General features: G+C 42.9%; 1 long non-coding RNA gene across 2 annotated transcripts in view; it reads right to left on the bottom strand.

Annotated features, from left to right (window-relative positions):
• LOC122425860 overlaps positions 1-20,173 on the bottom strand; it is a 141,778-nt gene that overhangs the window by 18,510 nt on the left and 103,095 nt on the right. For both annotated transcript variants that reach the window (XR_006265034.1, XR_006265033.1), the window contains exons 2-4: positions 14,055-14,129; positions 11,174-11,434; positions 9,259-9,356 (exon numbers count right to left, since the gene is read on the bottom strand). This is a non-coding gene — a long non-coding RNA (uncharacterized LOC122425860). The remainder of the gene's footprint in view (positions 1-9,258; positions 9,357-11,173; positions 11,435-14,054; positions 14,130-20,173) is intronic.

The raw sequence follows: 20,173 nt of genomic DNA, 5'->3' as shown, positions 1-20,173 counted from the left end.
TCCGACAGCCCAGCTCTCCTCCCCACGTGGCCGGGGCCTGGGAAGCCTCACGTCATGCAAAGTAGGAAGGGACCGATCTCCAAGGATGCGTTCACGTGGAAAAAGACGATTGCACTTGGGAAGGCTCTAGAAGCCACATATCCAAATGCCTGGGGGTGGAACATCCCAGGAAAAGCAAAAGGCCAGGAGGAGGAGGACGACCACAGAGAATTAAACTTGCCCCAGAGCCTTATGTTTTATAACGTGCAAACACGACGCCAGCTCTACTTTGCCACCGCATAGTAAATACAAGATTACTAGGCAATTATATGTAAACATTACAGAGCCTCCGAAAAGAATGGCCATGTTCAGGGCAGTTTCTCAATCCCTTGATAACAGTATAGTTTAATGGGTAGAAACAACTATATCATTTATTCCTCTTACATAAAAGGCTGCCAACCATGTAAGTACATGATCAATAACAGGGATTTCCAGTGGGCGGGTGTGCGGTTGTCCCCAGAGTAGCAGCTTCATGAGAAGTAATAAGAAGTAAAATGAGAAGCGCAAAAAAAAAAAAAAAAAAAAAAAGGCATGGAAACGAAGTGCTTCAGCAGAACTAGGACCCCAAAGGCTTCTCAATGCATTTATTTTTATGGTGTACAAGGAACAACAGCAGAGCTAAATCTGGCACTTTTAAGGGATTTGTAAATCAGCTGTAAAATGTTAGCCTGGATTGGATTTTTCCATTCGGATCTGATGGAAACAGGGATGGGAGATGTAGCGGGGTTTGGGAGCAGATGGAAAGAGTGAGGACCCTGGAGATGAGAACATTTGTATTTCGATTTCTGTTCATTTTTCATGTACCTGAGTATTGTTGGGGATAGGTCTGGACTCTCTGCAAGTATTCATTTCACTGAAAAAGATATTCTCAGGGCAGCCATTATGTATCATGAACAGCATATCTTAAATTAATTCAATCGTTGATTGCTCTTCTGAAAAATGACAGCAGAGCCACTAATAGGAGGTATGATCACTGGGGTCTTTGGAACTGGCCAAGAAAGCAGAGGATAGCAAGGTGACCTGCTTGCTGACCAGCATCACTTCTTTCTAGAGAGGCACACAACCCCTGGGGGACCATTAGTCTGCACTGACGCCCTGCTGCATGAACGGATAGCCTTCCCTCCTTGATAACTGCCAACCGTCACTAGGTCTTCCTATGCTCCAGGCACCGTGCTGGCCATTTTACTTGTTAAATCATCCTGATCATCCCAGAAGGTATGTAACATCATTATTCCAGATTATGACAAAGACAGATCTGACGTTTTGTGAAGTTGCGTTATGTGGTCAAGATAACAGTCCTTTAGTGGAAAGTCTGAGATTTATTGCTATTGTTCAGTCACTGAGTCATGTCCAGCTGTTTGCCACCCCATGGACTGCAGCACTCCAGGTTTCCTTGTCCTTCGCCACTCCCAGAGTTTGCTAAAACTCAGGTCCATTGAGTAGGTGATGCCATCCAAGCATCTGTCGCCCCCTTCTCCTCTTGCCCTTAATCTTTCCAGCATCACAGTTTTCACTCTTAACCACTGCTGCGTCTCTTCTTATCCAGTCCAGTGATTGATCCCATGTAGGTCAATGGAGGACAAGAGGGACCATGACATACATGGAACCACCTGGGACTATCCTAGTGCAGTGTTTGTTATCTCACATTTGTGAGTTTACTTAAATGTTTGAAATAGCTTGGGGAGAAGGCATTATCCCTACTGTATAGAAAAGGAAACTAAAGCTCAGAGAGGCTGAGTCTCACATCTAGGAAATTGTTCTAAGCCAGCTTCAGCTTGATTGCTGACCTCTCCTATTTTTTTTTAAATGCTTTTTAATGTAGACCAATCTTAAAGTTCTTATTGAATTTGTTAGTATTGCTTCAGTTTTAGGTTTTGGTTTTTCAGCTGTGAGGCATGTGGGATTTTAGCTCCCTGACCAGGGATTGAACTCGAGCTCCCTGCAGTGGAAGGTGAAGTCTTAACCACTGGACCACTAGGGAAGTCCCCGACTGCTTCTGTTTCTGCTGTCACAGCTGCCTCTTACACGCCAGCTCAGCTAACCATCCAAGGCTAATTTGCCGGAACACGGGTTTGCAATAAAGAAAATGAAAATTTGCCTTTTTGACTTGTATTGTGGGATGTTAGTGAGACACCAGACATTTCACAGTGCTTAATGGAGAGGGTCAGTATGCCTCTCTGTTCCGTGTCTGATCCTCCCAGTGGGCTCATGTCTGCATTGGTACTCATAAAGAGCTTCTTTGCTCTTGATATCCGCTCTGTCCTCCCAATGGTCCAAATTCTATTCACATGTCAAGACTCAGTTCAAGTTTGCCCTGCTCCATGAAGCTTCCCAGGGTTGCTCTGCCCATGGTCCCCACAGAAATCCCATCACTCCCCTGATCTCCTGAAGCACATAGACGAGCAGCCTATTGTCTGTTACCAGGCTCTGGTTTAAGACTCCCGACTCCTCAAAGGTTCCAGGATCTACTCCATATACTCTTAAATATCCTATATAATTCCTGTGATGAAGCTGATTCCCACATGAATACCTGTTGAACTGGGCTTGAATGAGTTTGGCCTCCTCCGAGCTCTGAACATACAGGGTATGGAAAAAAAATAAGAAGAAGAAAAAGAAGTTGATTAACAGAGTAAGTTCAGAAGAGACTAATGGAGCTGCAAAGAATAACATAGAGGTTTGGTGGGGGAAACAGAGTCAGAGAGGGTGCTTGGACAGAGGACCAATCTGCATTTCTTTAGCTCACTAGTTCTCCATCTGCGTGTACATCAGAGTCACCTGCAAGGCCTCCTAAAACATACCACTGCCTGTCCTCTGCTTCACCAGCCTTTCTGATTCAGGAGGCCTGAACATTTGCATCTCTAATGAATTACCAGGAGATGCTGATGCTGCTGGTCCAAAGACAAAAATACTTGAGAACCCAAGTGATTCTCCACCTGGGGTGAGCAGACCTGTGAAATCACAATCTCTGGGGAGGGGGCTGCTCTAGACAGCCATTCACAGAAATCCTCACACTCTGTGGAACTGTCTATTTGCTCCACTGACTTATCTCTTAAAACTGATAGCCTTGAGATGTCCGCAGTTTTCTCTTTTGCTAGGGAGGCATATGGCAATATCATATGCATACCATGTAGTCACCGTGGTGGCTCAGATGGTAAAGAATCCTCCTGCAAGGCAGGAGACCTGGGTCTGACCCCTGGGTCAGGAAGATGCCCTGGAGAAGGGAATGGCAACCCACTCCAGGATTCTTGCCTGGAGAATTCCATGGACAGAGGAGCCTGGCTGGCTGCAGTTCTTGGGGTTGCAAAAAGTCAAATACAACTAAGCGACAGACACTTTCACTTTCATGTGGCAAACAAAAGGAGTTCAATAATTCTTCATTGGAAAAAAATCTGGAGGGTTGCAGTAAGGGGCAGGATAAGACTGTAGAAACATGATGGCCAGGAACTTATCCTTGAGATTGAGACAAGAGGTCACGTGAAAGGCAAGGCAGACTTCATAAGTGCTTATTGTGTTTTCTTTGAAAATGTCACCGTGGTCTCAAAATATAGGATTGTGGTAATACAGGTAAATTCAAAATGCAGTCTGTCCATGTTTCCCAAACCAAGGATCATACAATCAATGACACACAGTCACACAGGTTATACAAATGAGCAGAGTTGGACTGACAACAGATTCATGGAAGACAGAAATCAAAAGGGCACGTCCCTGTGTAGCATTGGACTACATCACTGTTAAGTGTTACGTTAGAGTCCCTTAGTGTTTTATTTATATACCTTCCTGGGAAAACAGAAAAGCAAAAGTCACGGATATCTCAAATATTCATTGAGCACCTTTAAATACTTTTTTTGAGTATCTATTCTCTGGCCACCTGATGAGAAGAGCCAACTCACTGGAAAAGACCCTGATGCTGGGAAAGATTGAAGGCAAAAGGAGAAGCGGGTGGCAGAGGATGAGATGGTTGTATAGCATCGTCAGCTCAATGGACATGAATCTGAGCAGACTCCAGGAGATGATGGGGGACTGGGAAACCTGGCATGCTGCAGTCCACGGGGTCACAAAGAGTCAGACACGACTTAGTCACTGAACAACAATTCTTGTTCTTATTTATTGAGTCTCTGTTCTTTTGAGTAACTTATTCTTATTTTTTGAGTATCCCAGCATAGCACCAAGCTAAGTTCTTCCATACTACACAAAACAATATGGTGGCCTTCCCTCCACAAACCTCACACAACACTAAGTCCATATCTTAACTCATGTCATTTCTCTTATTGAAAGGGTATCTTCAACTTTCCTACCAATCAGGCCAAGGCATCATTTAGAGTCTAAATCAAAATGACTCTTCTCCAGAAATCTTTCCTTCCTGGTATGCCTGGCCCTTACCCGATTGCTTTTTTTCTGTATCTCCCTTAGTTTTGGTATTAGGCTCACAATTATTGCTTTGACTTACTGAAGATTGTCCCCAGAATCCCCTCCTATTTATATGTATCCAATTTACCAGATCTTCTATATTTCTTCAATAGTACCTAACACGGTATACTATGGTTGGTCAATCCATGTCTGTTGATAGAGTAAACCGCAAACTTGTTGGGTGTCCAGTCACTCTTCCTACTTGAATCACCTGGCATGAGTCAGTCAGAGAACCCTTTTATGTTCTGGGAAGTGTTTTGGGGTAGCTTTCTCCAGAAGCTCAATGAAGACAGGTATTTGAATTCTGGAAATCTTTCTGCTCCATTGGATATATCTCTTCAATTATGTCTATTCTTTTTTCAGGATTACTTCTCAATCCATTAGCATCCATTTATGAATATATTCATTTGTTTATTTTAAACTTTTCATTTTATATGTGAAGAGCTGACTCATTTGAAAAGACCCTGATGCTGGGAAAGATTGAGGGCAGGAGGAGAAGGAGACAACAGAAGATGGAATGGTTGGATGGCATCACCAACTCCATGGACATGAGTTTGGGTGAACTCTGACAGTTGGTGATGGACAGGGAGGCGTGGCATGCTGCGATTCATGGGGTCGCAAAGAGCTGGACACGACTGAGCGACTGAACTGAACTGAACTGATAGCTGGTTAACAATGCTGTGATAGTTTCAGGCGGACAGCAAAGGGACTCAGCCATACATATACATGTGTTCATTCTCCCCCAGACTCCCCTCCCATCCAGGCTGCCACATAACATTAAGCAGAATTTATTTAATGAGTGTGTTCAGTTTTCTCAAATCATTAGGATGTTTTTTGTAAAGATCTGTAGCTTCAAAAGTGAACATTGTCTTGGATACAGACAGTGAATAATTTCTGCCTAATTGATATTCCTGCTTGGATATTTAACTTAAAATTACTTCCATAAAATCTGCAACATATTTCTTTTATTGGGTTCTATACTGACTGCTTTTGGCTAGATTCACACCCTAAAATTCCAATGGGTGTGAGCCAAAGCTGCATAGTTTTGTGGCTAATAATAACAATAATAATGAGCACATTTCAAAAGTGCTAATTACAAATTCAATTGGATTGTGTTCTCATTATAAATGCTACAGGTTTTCTGCCAGGTTGGTACTTCATGACAGTATGTTTTCAAACACCTGTTTACCTTTATTATCACCGGATATATTCAAAAAGAAAAACTTTTCAAAGTTGAGATGCAGATTAACTTTCATGTATCTTTGTAAAATTTGGAATCTTTTACCCAGAGTCCTTTACTGCACACACTGAAGCAAAATGAATAATTATCTATACCTTATGTAGAGAAAGTGCATGGAAATTTCTTCATTTATCCAAGAGAAACCAATAAGATTTTACTTTTAGCAGGGGCAAGGATTTGTAGAAGAAAAAATAGAATTTTATCCAGGTAATGATCTTGCAACAAACCGAACTTTACTAAATGTCAATTATCTTTAAATCTTGCTCCGTGTGTGGGGAAGTAACTCTACAAAAGTGGATTAGACACAACCCCTACATACAGTTTATTGGAGATTTCACTGGACACAAATGACATAAGATGATGAAGTCCTCAGAAAAGGAAGGCAAAACCAAGAAGGAAAGACTAAATATGGCCTTAAAATACCAAACAGAGGCATTAGGGCTAGGATAGGACGGTAGTTTTGCTTTTTAATTCAGCTCTGGTAACCCTAACTGTTAGGAACGGGGCCACACAGCAGGAGGTGAACATTGGGGGAGCAAGCAGAGCTTCACCCGCTGCTCCCGTCCCCCCAGTGCTCTCATTGCCGCCTGAATCTCTGCCCAACCCGCCCATCCCGGCAGAAAAAGTGTCTCCCATGAAACTGGTCCCTGGTACCAAAAACATTGGGGGCTGCTGTTTTATGGGACTATTTTCAGCCAGTCACAACACCGAACCACCAATCAATGTTAATATTAAGGACAATGGGATAAATACATCATTCCTACCCTACTCCCCACCCCACCCCATGACTCAACCTAATCAAGAATCTATCTCTAACTACTGATTTATAGGGGATGGAGGAACATATTAAATGACAACAAAAAGATATAATCAGTCAAATGTAGCAATTCTTCAAGACAAAAGACTCAATTCTCAATTTCTATAATAAACACACCAAACAAAGGAGAGAAATAATTACACAACAAAAAAGATGTAAGAGCATATTAACCATATGCAATCTCCACAGAATCTTGTTTAGACTCTGAAATGAACAAAAACAACAATAAAAAACGGCATATTTGAGACAATCAGGAAAAACTGAACACAAACTGAGGATATGGAGGAATTGTGAGGTTGGGGGGGGAATCTAATAATAATATTGTGGTTATGTTAGAAAAAGTAAAGTTAGATCAGCTCACTGAAATAAGTCTAAGTGAAATGATTTGTCAAGAAATAAATGAGAACAAATTAAAAACAAATAAACAATTTAAAAAGGGATGGCAAGGGGATAGACAAAATCAGAACAGCAGATGCTGACTGTTGAGACTAGGTGATGGATATGTAGGAGTTTATCAAAGTAGCCTTTCTATCTTTATGCACATTGAAAATTACCAGAATAAAAAGTTTATATATATATATATATATATACACACACACATACATATATATACACACATATATAATATGTATATATACAACATGCATATACACATATATTTGTGTATATACATTATATATATGTATATGTATGTACATGTTATATATACATGTTATCTATCTGCTATTTATATATATATAAAACAGTGCAGCCTGTCCCCAGTGAGGCCAAGTTTCACTGACCAGCCTCATGCCTGGCCTCCGTGCCTGGAGGAAAGGTCCATGGAGTTGCCACATTTACTTCACCTCTCAGGACTGTGGAGGGGCAGCACAGAACTAGATAAGGACAAAGGGCACACAGGAGGCGTTCCTGAACCCTAAGTCTTTAGCATGATTCTTACAGGAATGTATCAGCCTGGGAACTCGATGCAACTCTGAACCCCATCGTGTTCCTTCTCAGTGTTCCAGGGTCCCCAAGAATTAAACAGGATCCCAAACTCATGGAAGAGCTCCATGAGTCAAAGTGTTAATATCCAACGCACAGCATATTTTCAGCAAACATGAAAGATAAGGTCTTAATGTCCCCCGGCGTCCCAGTCTTTTGAGAACCTAATGCAGGAAGGAGAGACCATCTGCAAAGCAGAGAGACCATGCCTGGGCTTCCAGGTCCCCTGGATCTGAATTTGAATCTGAGCTTTATGTGATGTTCTCCTATAAAACAAGTTGTGTGAGGATTACATGAAATGACAAGTGTCCAAAATACAGTGGGCATACATCAATATTTTTTATTACTGTTTTGAAGTCTTCACTTGAATCTAAACTGGGGATTCAGAAGCGATTGAACATGTATAGTGAAATGCTGAGTAAGATAACCCTTAGGGGAGACTGAAGATCTCTAGGAAAATCATGTGTTCTAAGGTAAGAATGAACAAAGCAATAGACTCTAGTTAAAAAAAAAAAAAGACAAAAAGTAAAAGGTTTCATATTGCAGGAAGAAATGATTTTAAGTTATTCAATCAATTTTAAGTTATAAAATCAATCTCATGGACTCTCTCTTTGGTCTTGGGTGAAGGGAGGCCGTAAATAAAACTAAAATAGCTCCTTTGATGGGCCTCCTTGGTGGTTCAGACAGTGACGAATCCGCCTGCAATGTGGGAGACCTGGGTTCGATCCCTGGGTTGGGAAGATCCCCTGGAGGAGGGCATGGCAACCCACTTCCTATTCTTGCCTGGAGAATCCCATGGACAGAGGAGCCTGGAGGACTACAGTCCATGGGGTCACAAAAAGTCAGACACGACTGAGTGACTAAGCACACAGCGCAGCTGCTTTGCGAAAAATCCAAAACAAGCAAGCAACAGTACTGCACGGATACCCTGAAAACCAGGGGATGCTTTTCAGAACATTTATAAAATCAGAGAAGGGTATCACTGGATCAGAACTGATGCCAGCCATGAACAGCCATGAACCGTGAGGAGCTCAAGGTCATTACCACCTAAAGATACCTCAAAAGGTGAAAGAAAGACATCCCCTCCACTTCGCTAGCAATCACGGGGACCCGGAGGACAGCTGACGCTCACTTCAGCGTCATCTCTCTGTGACCCGCTGAGAGGCCACTTGGAGGTTCTGCCGGTTGGTGCCATGGCATGCTTCCACTGCTGGCTGCAACTCCTCTTTGAGCAACTTGGGAGACACACCCTAGAACTAGCTCATACAATTTACTCCAAAGGAAGATCAAGATTTGGGGATTAGGATTAAGGATTTTTCAATTATTAAATTGCAGGGAAGGGTGCTTTGCTTCTCATAAAACTAAATGATTTAAATTGAATCCATGAAATAGCCACATTCTCAGATGGAGTCATTAATGAAGATGCTTAACTCTGTACTAGTCGAGCTGCTTTTAAAGGTAAACCCAGAAATGAATTCTGAATTAAAAAATTCAACTGTTTGCATTCACCAACAATTTTAAATCAGGATACTGGACAAGATTACCCCATCCATCAGTCAAAGAAAATTCTACGAAAAGAGAGACAAAAGGCTTTATGCTCCTAATATAATCTCATTTCTAACCCGGTGTTCTGAGACACTCGTATGGGTTGGCACTGAATTTAAGCTCCAAATAACTCAAATCAAAAAGAACCACTCTCAGTCTGTCATCAGGAAGCAAGCTCTCCAAGGTGTCTTTTTATCCCAACCTCACCTAAGTTATGACAACTCACCTGGTTGGTTTCTGCCATTTGAGTAGAGAGAGAGATCAAAGTGATAGGACATCACTCTCTGTGTTCCGTGTGAGGTGGGATGGAGAAGAAAAACAAACCTGGGGGAACAGATTTCAAAGTGTCTCCAGATCGGTGAGATACAGGGCGTTATGTAGGCTTTTTCTTACGCAGGGCTCTTCTGAAGGGGAAACTCCTGTGTCTCTATAGGCACTCATGTACTTATTTGTCTGACTGTTTATTAACTTTACTGCTTTGATCTTGCCTCATCTCTCTATCTTTGAGGTCCTTGGAAATTGTAGCCTAAAATGCTGTGTTCCTGATCACTGCCTGGAACCCTGAATTTCTGCACTGAGCACGCTCTTCCCATTGCTCAATCAGATTAATACTGGGCTAACTTGCCTTTCTGGAGACCCATATCCTTGGGCCATATTGATTTCCTACATGAGAAAATGGCGGAATCTAGTGCTTGGTTAATTTAAATAGGTTAGATAGACACAGATACAGGTATGTGCTGTGCTGTGCTTCATCGTTCAGTCGTGTCTGACTCTTTGCAACCCCGTGACTAGCCCGCCAGGCTCCTCTGTCCATAGGATTCTCCAGGCAAGAATACTGGAATGGGATGCTATGCCCTCCTCCAGAGGATCTTCCCAACCCAGGGACTGAACCCAGGTCTCCCACATGAATCCAGGCGGATTCTTTACTATCTGAGGCACCAGGGAAGTCCAAGAATACAAGAGTGGGTAGCCGATCCCTTCTCCAGGGGATCTTCCTGACCCAGGAATCGAACCAGGGTCTTCTGCATTATAGGCAGATTCTCTACCAGCTGAGCTACAAGGGAAGCCCAGATATAGGTACAGATATGAATATATAACATATTCATGAAATATACTTTATATTATATATGTAGATATACTGTCTTCCTTGTGCATGCGTGCTCAGTCATATTCCGCTCTGCTCATCCTACAGCCTGCCAGGCTTCTATGACCGTGAGATTTTCCCAGGAAGAATACTGCAGTGGGTTGCCGTTTCCTCCTCCAGGGGAGCGTCCCAATTCCCAGATCAAACCCAAGTCTCCTGTACCGCAGGCAGATTCTTTACCACTGAGCCTCTAGGGAAGCCCATTTATACTGTATACCTACCTATATGTGCCCTGGAGAAGGAAATGGCAACCCACTCCAGTATTCTTGCATGGAGAATTCGATGGACAGAGGAGCCTGGCGGGCTACAGTCCAGGGGGTCCTAAAGAGTCAGACACGACTGAGCGACTAAGCACACAGACATACACGTCACCTATATGCATGCACATATTATATCTATATAATATCTACATCTCTATGTGTATTAGATAAAGAAAGAAATGCTACAGTGACCAAGGACCTTCTAATATCTACATATTAGATGACTGTCAAATCTAGTCATCTTGTTAATGTCTAGACAAAGTATATTTTTGCTGCTATTGCTGGTATCATTTTAGTGAGTTTAGAATTATTGTAATTGCACATGTATTTCAACTTTTTTCCATCTTACTTTTTGCTTCCTTACCATACTTTATCTGATTCTTTTTTTTTTTGCTAACTTCTAACTTCTTTTGGAAGGATGGAGTTTCCTCTATTCTCATGTTTTCCTCTACTGGTTTGTAAGTGTCTATTGTTTCGGCTATTCTTAAATTTTTAACATGAGTCCAGACCTAATAAGGCCCAAAGTTAAATCAATGTTTCTATTCTGCTCTTATATGGCAAGAGCCTTCAAATACTTTAACTCTGATTACCACCCTCCCACCATACACATTATTTTGTCCAGTAATTTTTTCTACCTTATTTTCATATCCTATCAAATTATCATAATTGTTATGGCTATTTTATAAAATCACCTGTTGCCCATATAAACTCACATGTTTACCAGTTCCTTTGCTTACCGTCTTGCATCTCCTTCCTTTGGAGTTTAAATCCTTTTCTCTCCCGAGCTGCAGTCCTTATTCTGTGCTTCCAGCACGGGGCTGATAGTGGTAAGCATTCAGTTTTTAGCTGATCATCTCTTTCACTCTCATTCATGAGTGATGGTGTGGTTGGGTACAAGATCTACAGGTTGGCAGTGGCTCCCCTCGGTGCTTGGAAGCCAGTGTCTTCCTCCTTCTCCTGTTGTTTCTGAGAAGGTTACAGTGTCAATGACGACAAACCTAGACAGCAAATTAAAAAGCAGAGACATGACAAAGGTCCGTCAAGTTGAAGCTATGGTTTTTCCAGTAGTCATGTATGTGAGATGTGAGAGTAGGACCATAAAGAAAGCTGAGCACCGCAGAATTGATGCTTTTGAGCTGTGGTGTTGGGGAGAAGATTCTTAATAGTCCCTTGGACTGCAAGGAGATCAAACCAGCCCATCCTAAAGGAAACCAGTCCTGAATATTCATTAGAAGGACTGATGCTGAAGCTGAAGTTCCAATACTTTGAGCACCTGAAGAGTGCATGCGAAGAGCCAACTCATTAGAAAAGATCCTGATATTGAGAAAGATTGAAGGCGGGAGGAGAAGGGGACGACAGAGGACGAGATGGTTGGATGGCATCACTGCCTCAATGGACATGAGCTTGAGCAAGCTCCAGATGGTGAAGGACAGGGAAGCCTGGCATGCTGCAGTCCATGGGGTCACATAACTGAGCAAGTGAACAACAGCAACTCTTTAAGATTTTCTGTTGATTTTTGGCATTTTTATGAGCTGTGTCCAGATATCACCTAACCCCACTCAGGTCTCCTAAACCTGAGATTTCGTGTCTTTCATCAAGCCTGGGAGATTCTAAACCTCGTCTCCTCTCAGGCTCCCGCTACCCCATATTATCTCTTTATTTACTCCTTTCCTTTATTCCTTCTGGCACTCTCCTAAGAACACTCTTCCTCTCCTTCAAAAACTATTTTTCTTGTCCTAATCTCTCTGAGCTACAGTTTGGGAAAATCTTGACTGAACTGTTAGGATCCCTTGGTTAAACTTTCTGGTATGCTTTTCACTTCACTATGCTTCAGTTTTAGAAATTTAATCTCAAAGCTTCCCATTCCTTATTTATACTGTTTGATGCTATTCTGATTTCTTTCCTGAATCACTTTAAACATATTTTAGAGTCTCCCTCTAATAGTCTATGACTTGAAGTTCTCTGGGCTCTAATCCTTTTATTTTGTGTGTAGGTGGGCTATCCATTGGAGATTATTTTCTCCCTGTTTCATAACTGTGGGCTGGGCACTCATCTTTCGGGTCTGCAACCCGCCCCACCCCAGGATAACAATGCTGTCATGCTCAGGTCTTTAGTCCTTCTTGTCTGGGTTGAAGATTCTGTCATGCTCCTTACTTCTTTAAGGACTCAACTGTCTACTTAGAAACATGTTTCTAAATATTTTGTGCACCTTTCTGATGTATTTATTTTTTAGCAAGAACTTTCTCATATTATTTAATCCAAACTGCTGCATGAAGCAGATGTTACATTTACAATAATTAAAATGACAAGGACAAGAAGACATGATGTAGATGGGGTTTCCCTGGCAGTCCAGTGGTTGGGACTCTGGCCTTCCAGTGCAAAGGGCACCTGTTCGATCCCTTACCAGGGAACTAAGATCCCACAAGCCACACGGCACAGCCAAAAATGAATAATAAATAATTTTAAACTTTTAGAAAAAAGACATGATCTAGAAGGAAATTAGGAGAAGGCAATGGCAACTCACTCCAGTACTCTTGCCTGGAAAATCCCATGGATGGCGGAGCCTGGTAGGCTGCAGTCCATGGGGTCATGAAGAATCAGACATGACTGAGCGACTTCACTTTCACTTTTCACATTCATGCATTGGAGAAGGAAATGGCCACCCACTCCAGTGTTCTTGCCTGGAGAATCCCAGGGACGGGGGAGCCTCCTGGGCTGCCGTCTATGGGGTCGCACAGAGTTGGACACGACTGAAGCGACTTAGCAGCAGCAGCAGCAGAAGGAAATTAACAAACTCAGAAACTAGAATATATGCGTTGTTTGCCCTTCCCAGAACTCTCTGTCTGGCTTACTTATATTCACTCATCAGCCTCCACTTAAATAATACTTCCTTAAGAAAAATCAGACAATTCTTGTTTCTATCCCACTACTCTATTTTCTATTATCCTGTCATAACTACCACGGTGCCTTACCAGAATCATTTGTCTCCTGTCCATCAGGAAGGGAGACCAAAAATGAACAAGCGTAAAAATGTTTTTGTGAACAGTCCACACAAGTGAAGATAAACACTATGGGGAGACACAAAGCCCAGTGAGGAGATGGGGATCGATAGAATGATCTGAGCTCTGGTTACTTGACCAGAGACCTGAGTGAGATGGGGGAGCAGACAGAGGTGTGTCTGGGGTGGAGCGCAGCCCCCTGCAGTGATGCAGGCACTGTGTTTGGGGAGAAGGCAGTGGGAGGGGAGGGGTGGGCGACGGGAAGACGGGAGGCCAGGCAGGACAACACAGGAAGGACATCGAGTCTCATTATGGATGAGGTTTGATGCCCCTGGAAGATTTTTGAAAGATCTGGCTCACGTTTCAGAAGACCACCACTGATGACTCTTTTGTCACCAGAGTAGAAACAGGGAGACCCAGTTAGGAAACTGAGACAATTGTTTAGGCAGATAAAGGATGGTGGCTTGAGTCCATCAGTGACCTCAGGGGTGGGAAGAAGTGATTGGATTCTGGACGCACTCTAAGGGCAGAGTCCAGTGGATTCACTGACTGCATCACTCTAGCTTTGTATTTGTGGAGGGAATGAGTGAAGCAATGGATAAGTGAATGAATGTCTTACCTCCAGGTCCTCACAGACACCATTTACATTGTTGAAATGGAAACTGTGTGTCTTGCTGTTGTGGTTCAAGTTGGCCTAAAAAAATTAATAAATAAAATAAAATAAGGTGGGCCTAAGTTAAATATTGTTTACCACGTTGTTTAAGTACCATATCTCCTGCTTTCTGGCCCAGTACTTGATTCATTTATTCACTTCTTTATTCATTTATTTTACTGTTTTTATAGATTTTAGACCTATTATCCATCTTATGTTAGAATTCAGAATCACTCATGTCAGCTCCCTGACCAAGACTCAAATAGGCCATTAGTAAATTTGCCACAGTCATTCATTTGTGTGAAAATCCTTATTTATGTTTTTAAGAAAAATGTACTTGGCTAAAGATTTTGGTTTTAGAATGAACACTGGACAGTTTTCATTTTATTGTCAATTTGTTTCAGGACAATGTTCGTCAAAATAAACAGTGTAAAGTTCACTGCTCAATAAAACACATCAAGACACGTCTTCCAAACAACTGGTCTCTCAAAACAATATAGTGACTATTTAAATGTTACTGTGGACATATCCACCATAGCTTTTAACAGATTTCAATGAAATTTAAAAGTGACAGAGATAAATGTCTTAAATGAATCTTTAAATTCATTGATAATTTTCTAATCAATCCCACTCTTATTAAATTATCTTTTGAAAATTTAATTAAAATTTTAATTAATGCCATTTATGAACCACAATAATGTCTTCTAATTATGGGATCACACCAAGTGAAGTCTGCTGTTCCCAGAACGACTGGTTGAGATGTCCAGAATCACCAAGGATACGCTATCTTTTCTCTGTAATGTACATAACATAGAAAATTGCCCTTGTGATTAGCACGGTTTATGCTTCATATAGTACATTAGCAGAATCCCAAGTGCTGACACTATAACAAGTGTATTGCTACATAAGCCCTGCCAAGCAAATCAGTGCCAAGTGTGTCTGGCTTTCATGGAGGCAACCTCACACAAGACACAAGGTGACTCAAGAACGTTGATTCAAAGGAAAACCTCACAAATCACAACATGCTGGCTTGGAAGGAACTTGAAAGACTGTCTGTTTCCAGCCCTACATCCATCTTAGACTTCACTTGATTTGGAACGGCTACACTAATCTTCGTAACACATTTGGATTCCAACAGTCTGCGGGGCCGTGCACTGGGGTGAATCTAGAGATGGCGGAGCCACCTTACTGGTCTCGAAGTTTCCCACAGGTTGCTTATAATTTGCAGTTGGCTCCCCCACCGAAGCCAAATAAGACCTCTAAGACTTTACCTTGTTTAGGAAAAAGAACATGACAAGCAGGGTGCAGCTTGAGCGCTGCACTCAGGCTGTGTTGGAGAGGAAGGGCAAGGATGGTGAGACCATCTCGCGCATACATTAACAGACCCCTTCTTGCGGGATCACGCCGAGAGAAAGCAAAGGGGTTTTCTGTTCTGTCCTTGAGAGGAATGGAGTGGCCTCAGCCAGAGCGCATTTTCCTCTCTGCAAAACTTTCTACCCTTGCGGCACTAGAAATGGAGTTCGGAAGCTTGTCTTCTCTCTGCCCCCGACCCCAATCCATTCTGCACGACACTGAGTCTGTTCATCCTTCCACAGGGGTACCTTCCCACCCACAGCAACCTGGCCCTACACCAGGCTGTTATCCACGACAGTAATCACTGCGTCACCCTTTGGTTCATGATCACGGTAGCTAACATTCATTCCACACTGATCAGAGCAGAGTATTACATCACTGAATTTCACGGTGCCCCATGAGGTAGGTGGCACGGGTAGCCGCTTTCCTCGGACGAAGGCGTGGAGATTCAGAGGGGTTGAGATTCATCCCACTTCCTACTGCCAATCAGCTGCAGAGCTAGAATTCAGATCCGGTGTCTGATTCCTACCCCAGTCATTTAACCCCTAATGCAAGCACGTTTGATGCCCAGGACGGTGGGGATCGCTACGCTGAGAGCGCACGCACCTGCCCACACACCTGGCTCAAGGTCTTGGAATTCCAGACACCCCTCAAAGCACAGGCTTATGTCAACAAGAGTGTTCCAGAGGAGTTGAGGTTATCTGGGAATCTGGCTGCCAGCATTCAGTCTCTGATCTGCCCTGCTCTGGCCAACAACACAGACCGGCTTTCTTGCCAGCAGCCAGCAGCGCAGGGCGGCCAAGACTAACAAGTTCAGGCTACGGGGCTACATGAATAGCACCATTCTCTGCTGGCCAACACTGGCCCCATTGTTTCAGGCGATGAATAGAGCTGTGTGGAAAAAAAAAATTCACACACGAAGCAAAAGCAGCAAAATTTGTCTCTTTGTGATGGTTTCGAGACTGGGTGAAAAAGTCATTCTTCACCTGGTGCTGTTTTACATATTCTTTCACAAACAGAAAGCCCTTTCTGGCAAGAGAAGAACCCTTCTCCAAAAAAAAAAAAAAATTAGAAAGTTACAGGTCACGGTGCAGGTGAGAGCACCAGGAGTCAGCCCCGAAGCTGAACTGCGTTTATTCCTGACAACGTGAGGGAGCAGAGAGGGATGGGGCCTCGTGTGGATTCAGGGTCATTGAGCTACTTTCCCACCACCATCTTCATCTAGTCAAGACAGGCAGGTTTCGCCTGCATCTTCCCGGATGACAGAGGGCAAGTCAAGCACACAGCAGTAACTCCCATAGAGTCCCAGGCTCTCATTTCAAGGTAAACATTAATGACTGCCAGACTCCTACTTCCCTTCCAGGGTTAGGCTCAGTCCCTCCCAGAATCATTTCTGGGGTTGGCGTGCTGGGCTGCAGTCATGACAACCAAAGGATCTATTCCTATCTCTGTCCCGTGGGCACCCGGAGGTGAAATCAGAGTCCCACCAACCACTACCTTAATGTACCTTCGACCTGTGGAAAATCAATTCCTCTCTTAAGATGAGGCACTAACATAGTTATCTACAGGCTGGTGAGTTGCCTTCTCAGCCTCAAACTACTTGCCAAATCGCCATGGCAAATAGATGTCCTGTGATCCAGTCATCCCTAATAGAGTGCTGAATATAGGATTGTTTTGTCCACCCTAATGAAACAGTCTGGTACATTCAGTCTCCCCAAAATTGATTTCCTTATTTTTTTTTTTACAATTCTATTTATCTATTTTATTTATTTTTTGCTGTGCTGGGTCTTCGTTGCTTCGTAGGCTCTTCTCCAACTGTGGCCAGGCGGGGGTTACTCTCTAGTTGTGGTTCGGGTTGTGGGCTTCTCATTGCGGTGGCTTCTCTTGTGGAACTCAGGCTCCTGGGCTTCGGTACTTGCGACTCACTGGCTTCTAGAGCACAGGCTTAATAGTGGGGCACACGGGCTTAGCTGTCCCGGGGCATGCGGGATCTTCCCAGATCAGGGATCAAACGCGTGTCTCCTACATTGGGAGGTGGATTCTTCACCACTGAGCCACCAGGGAAGCCTGATATCCCTATTTTTGTAGAACTTTCAGAAGCAGCCTCATACAGTGACAAGAGCACACCTGGGCTTTAGATGCCTGCTGATTGAAATCCCGGCCTACAGAGGATGTGAAGTAGCTCTGAAGGGTACCTGTGCTGCGTTGTCCTGGAAAGACCCCATTGGAACTTGATGTCCTGGTGTAACTGTGACTATTACCTTCTTTTACTCTAAAGAGTGTCCTGTTTATTTTCTTAAAGTCTCTATTCAATTTGTTACAATACTGCTTCTGTTTTATGCTTTGGATTTTTTGGCAGCAAGGCATGTGGGATCTCAGCTCTCCCACCAGAGATCAAACCCACATCCCCTGCAGTGGAAGGTGAAGTCTTAAAAACTGAACCCCCAGGGAAGTTCCAAGACTGTCCTGTTTAAAGGACAGATGCTAAGATCACCCCCAGGTTATGCCACTTGAAGCAAACAACTTAACTTCGGTCAGCCTTGCTTTCCTCCTTTATTGAATCAGAACAATACCATCTACCTCCTAGGACCAGTGTTAGTGTTATCAAGAATATATGTGCATTTCCCCAACCATTGTCTGAGGCATAGCAGGGACTCAATAAAAGTGGCTACTGTTACTATTTCTTCCAGAGAATGCGCTGTAGGCAGTGTTTCCAGGTGCTTGAGAAATCATTGCTGTTGTTGTTCAGTGGCTAAGTTGTGTCTGACTCTTTTCAACCCCATGAACTGCAGTACACCAGGCTCCCGTTGTTCACTGTCTCCCTGAGTTTGCTCAGATTCATATCCACTGTGTCAGTGATGCTATCTAACCATCTCACCCTCTGCTGCCCCTTCTCCTTAAATCATGGACCACTGAAATAAAAAATAAATTTTAAAAAAATTGAGAGAATAGCATTGAGTCCCTAAGGTCTTATTTTGCTAAATAAAGACATTAGAGGAAAATATACACCCCCAATTACAGACATCTTTTCATGAAATGCATGTTATTTTAAAAGCTGAAAATGGAGGAAAGAAAATCTTAGGATAAAAGTCCATTTAATTTAAGGCATTTATAATTATCTTTTTAAACTATTAATATCAGAATATGCCACTCCAAAATATGCCAGTTTGGCATAGGATTATTTTGAGCTGAAGGCAACTGAGAATCAACAGATCCAGGAAAAATTCTCAGCCGTTCCCTTATCTGCCTAAAAAGAAGGAATAAATTTCTTTGTGAGGAAGGTACCCCTACCCCAACCAAGGACAGAAGAAAGATTCACCATTGAAGATGGGTAGCCAAGAGCAAGATGAGTTTTCATAAACAGATCTTACTAAAACAGACCTTATGGGACTTCCCTGGTGGTCTAGTGGTTAAGACTTCACCTTCCAATGCAGGGGATATGGTTCAATCCCTAGTCGGGGAGCTGAGATCCCACATCACGGCCAAAAAACACAGAACAGAAGCCATATTGTAACCACTTCAGTAAAGACTTTAAATATGAGTAAATGGCAACCCACTCCAGTATTCTTGCCTGGAAAATCCCATGGACAGAGGAGTCTGGAGGGCTACAGTTCAGGTTGCAAGAGTCAGACACGACTTAGTGAATAAACCAACACCACCACATCAAAAACAAACAAACAAGCAAACAAACAAACTTAACAAAGCCACCCTTGCCGCTGTGCTGTGCTGTGCTTAGGTACTCAGTCGTGTCTGACTCTTTGCCATCCCATGGACTGTAATCCACCAGGCTCCTCTGTCCATGGGGATTCTCCAGGCCAGAATTCTGGAGTGGGTTGCCGTGCCCTCCTCCAGGGGATCTTCCCAATTCAGATATCGAACGCAGATCTTCCATATTACGGGTGTATTCTTCACCGTCTGAGCCAGCAGGGAAGCCCAAGAATACTGGAGTGGGTAGCGTATCCCTTCTCCAGGGAATCTTCCCTTCCATTAATTCCCCCAGGTATTTCCTAGTCACTTCCCCACAGCTTATTGTCCCTAGAAGCCCAAACTTTACTTTTGTTAAGAAGGTATAAAAGCCCTTGGGTCTCAATAAAAAAAATGGGCCAAAGAACTAAACAGACATTTCTCCAAAGAAGACATACAGATGGCTAACAAACACATGAAAAGATGCTCAACATCACTCATTATCAGAGAAATGCAAATCAAAACCACAATGAGGTACCATCTCATGCCAGTCAGAATGGCTGCTATCCAAAAGTCTACAAACAATAAATGCTGGAGAGGGTGTGGAGAAAAGGGAACCTTCTTACACTGTTGGTGGGAATGCAAACTGGTACAGCCGCTATGGCGAACAGTGTGGAGATTCCTTAAAAAACTGGAAATAGAACTGCCATATGACCCAGCAATACCACTCCTGGGCATATACACCAAGGAAACCAGAACTGAAAGAGACACGTGCACCCCAATATTCATCACAGCACTGTTTACAATAGCCAGGACATGGAAGCAACCTAGATGTCCATCAGCAGACGAATGGCTATGAAAGCTATGGTACATACACACAATGGAATATTACTCAGCTATTAAAAAGAATGCATTTGAATCAGTTCTAATGAAGTCAATGAAACTGGAGCCTATTATACAGAGTGAAGTAAGTCAAAAAGAAAAACACCAATACAGTATACTAACGCATATATATGGAATTTAGAAAGATGTTAATGATGACCCTATAT

Source organism: Cervus canadensis, chromosome 23 (assembly GCF_019320065.1).
Source record: "Cervus canadensis isolate Bull #8, Minnesota chromosome 23, ASM1932006v1, whole genome shotgun sequence".
NCBI lineage: Eukaryota > Metazoa > Chordata > Mammalia > Artiodactyla > Cervidae > Cervus > Cervus canadensis.
The sequence above is the reverse complement of the archived record's forward strand: the minus strand, read 5'-3'. Positions and strand labels throughout refer to the sequence as shown.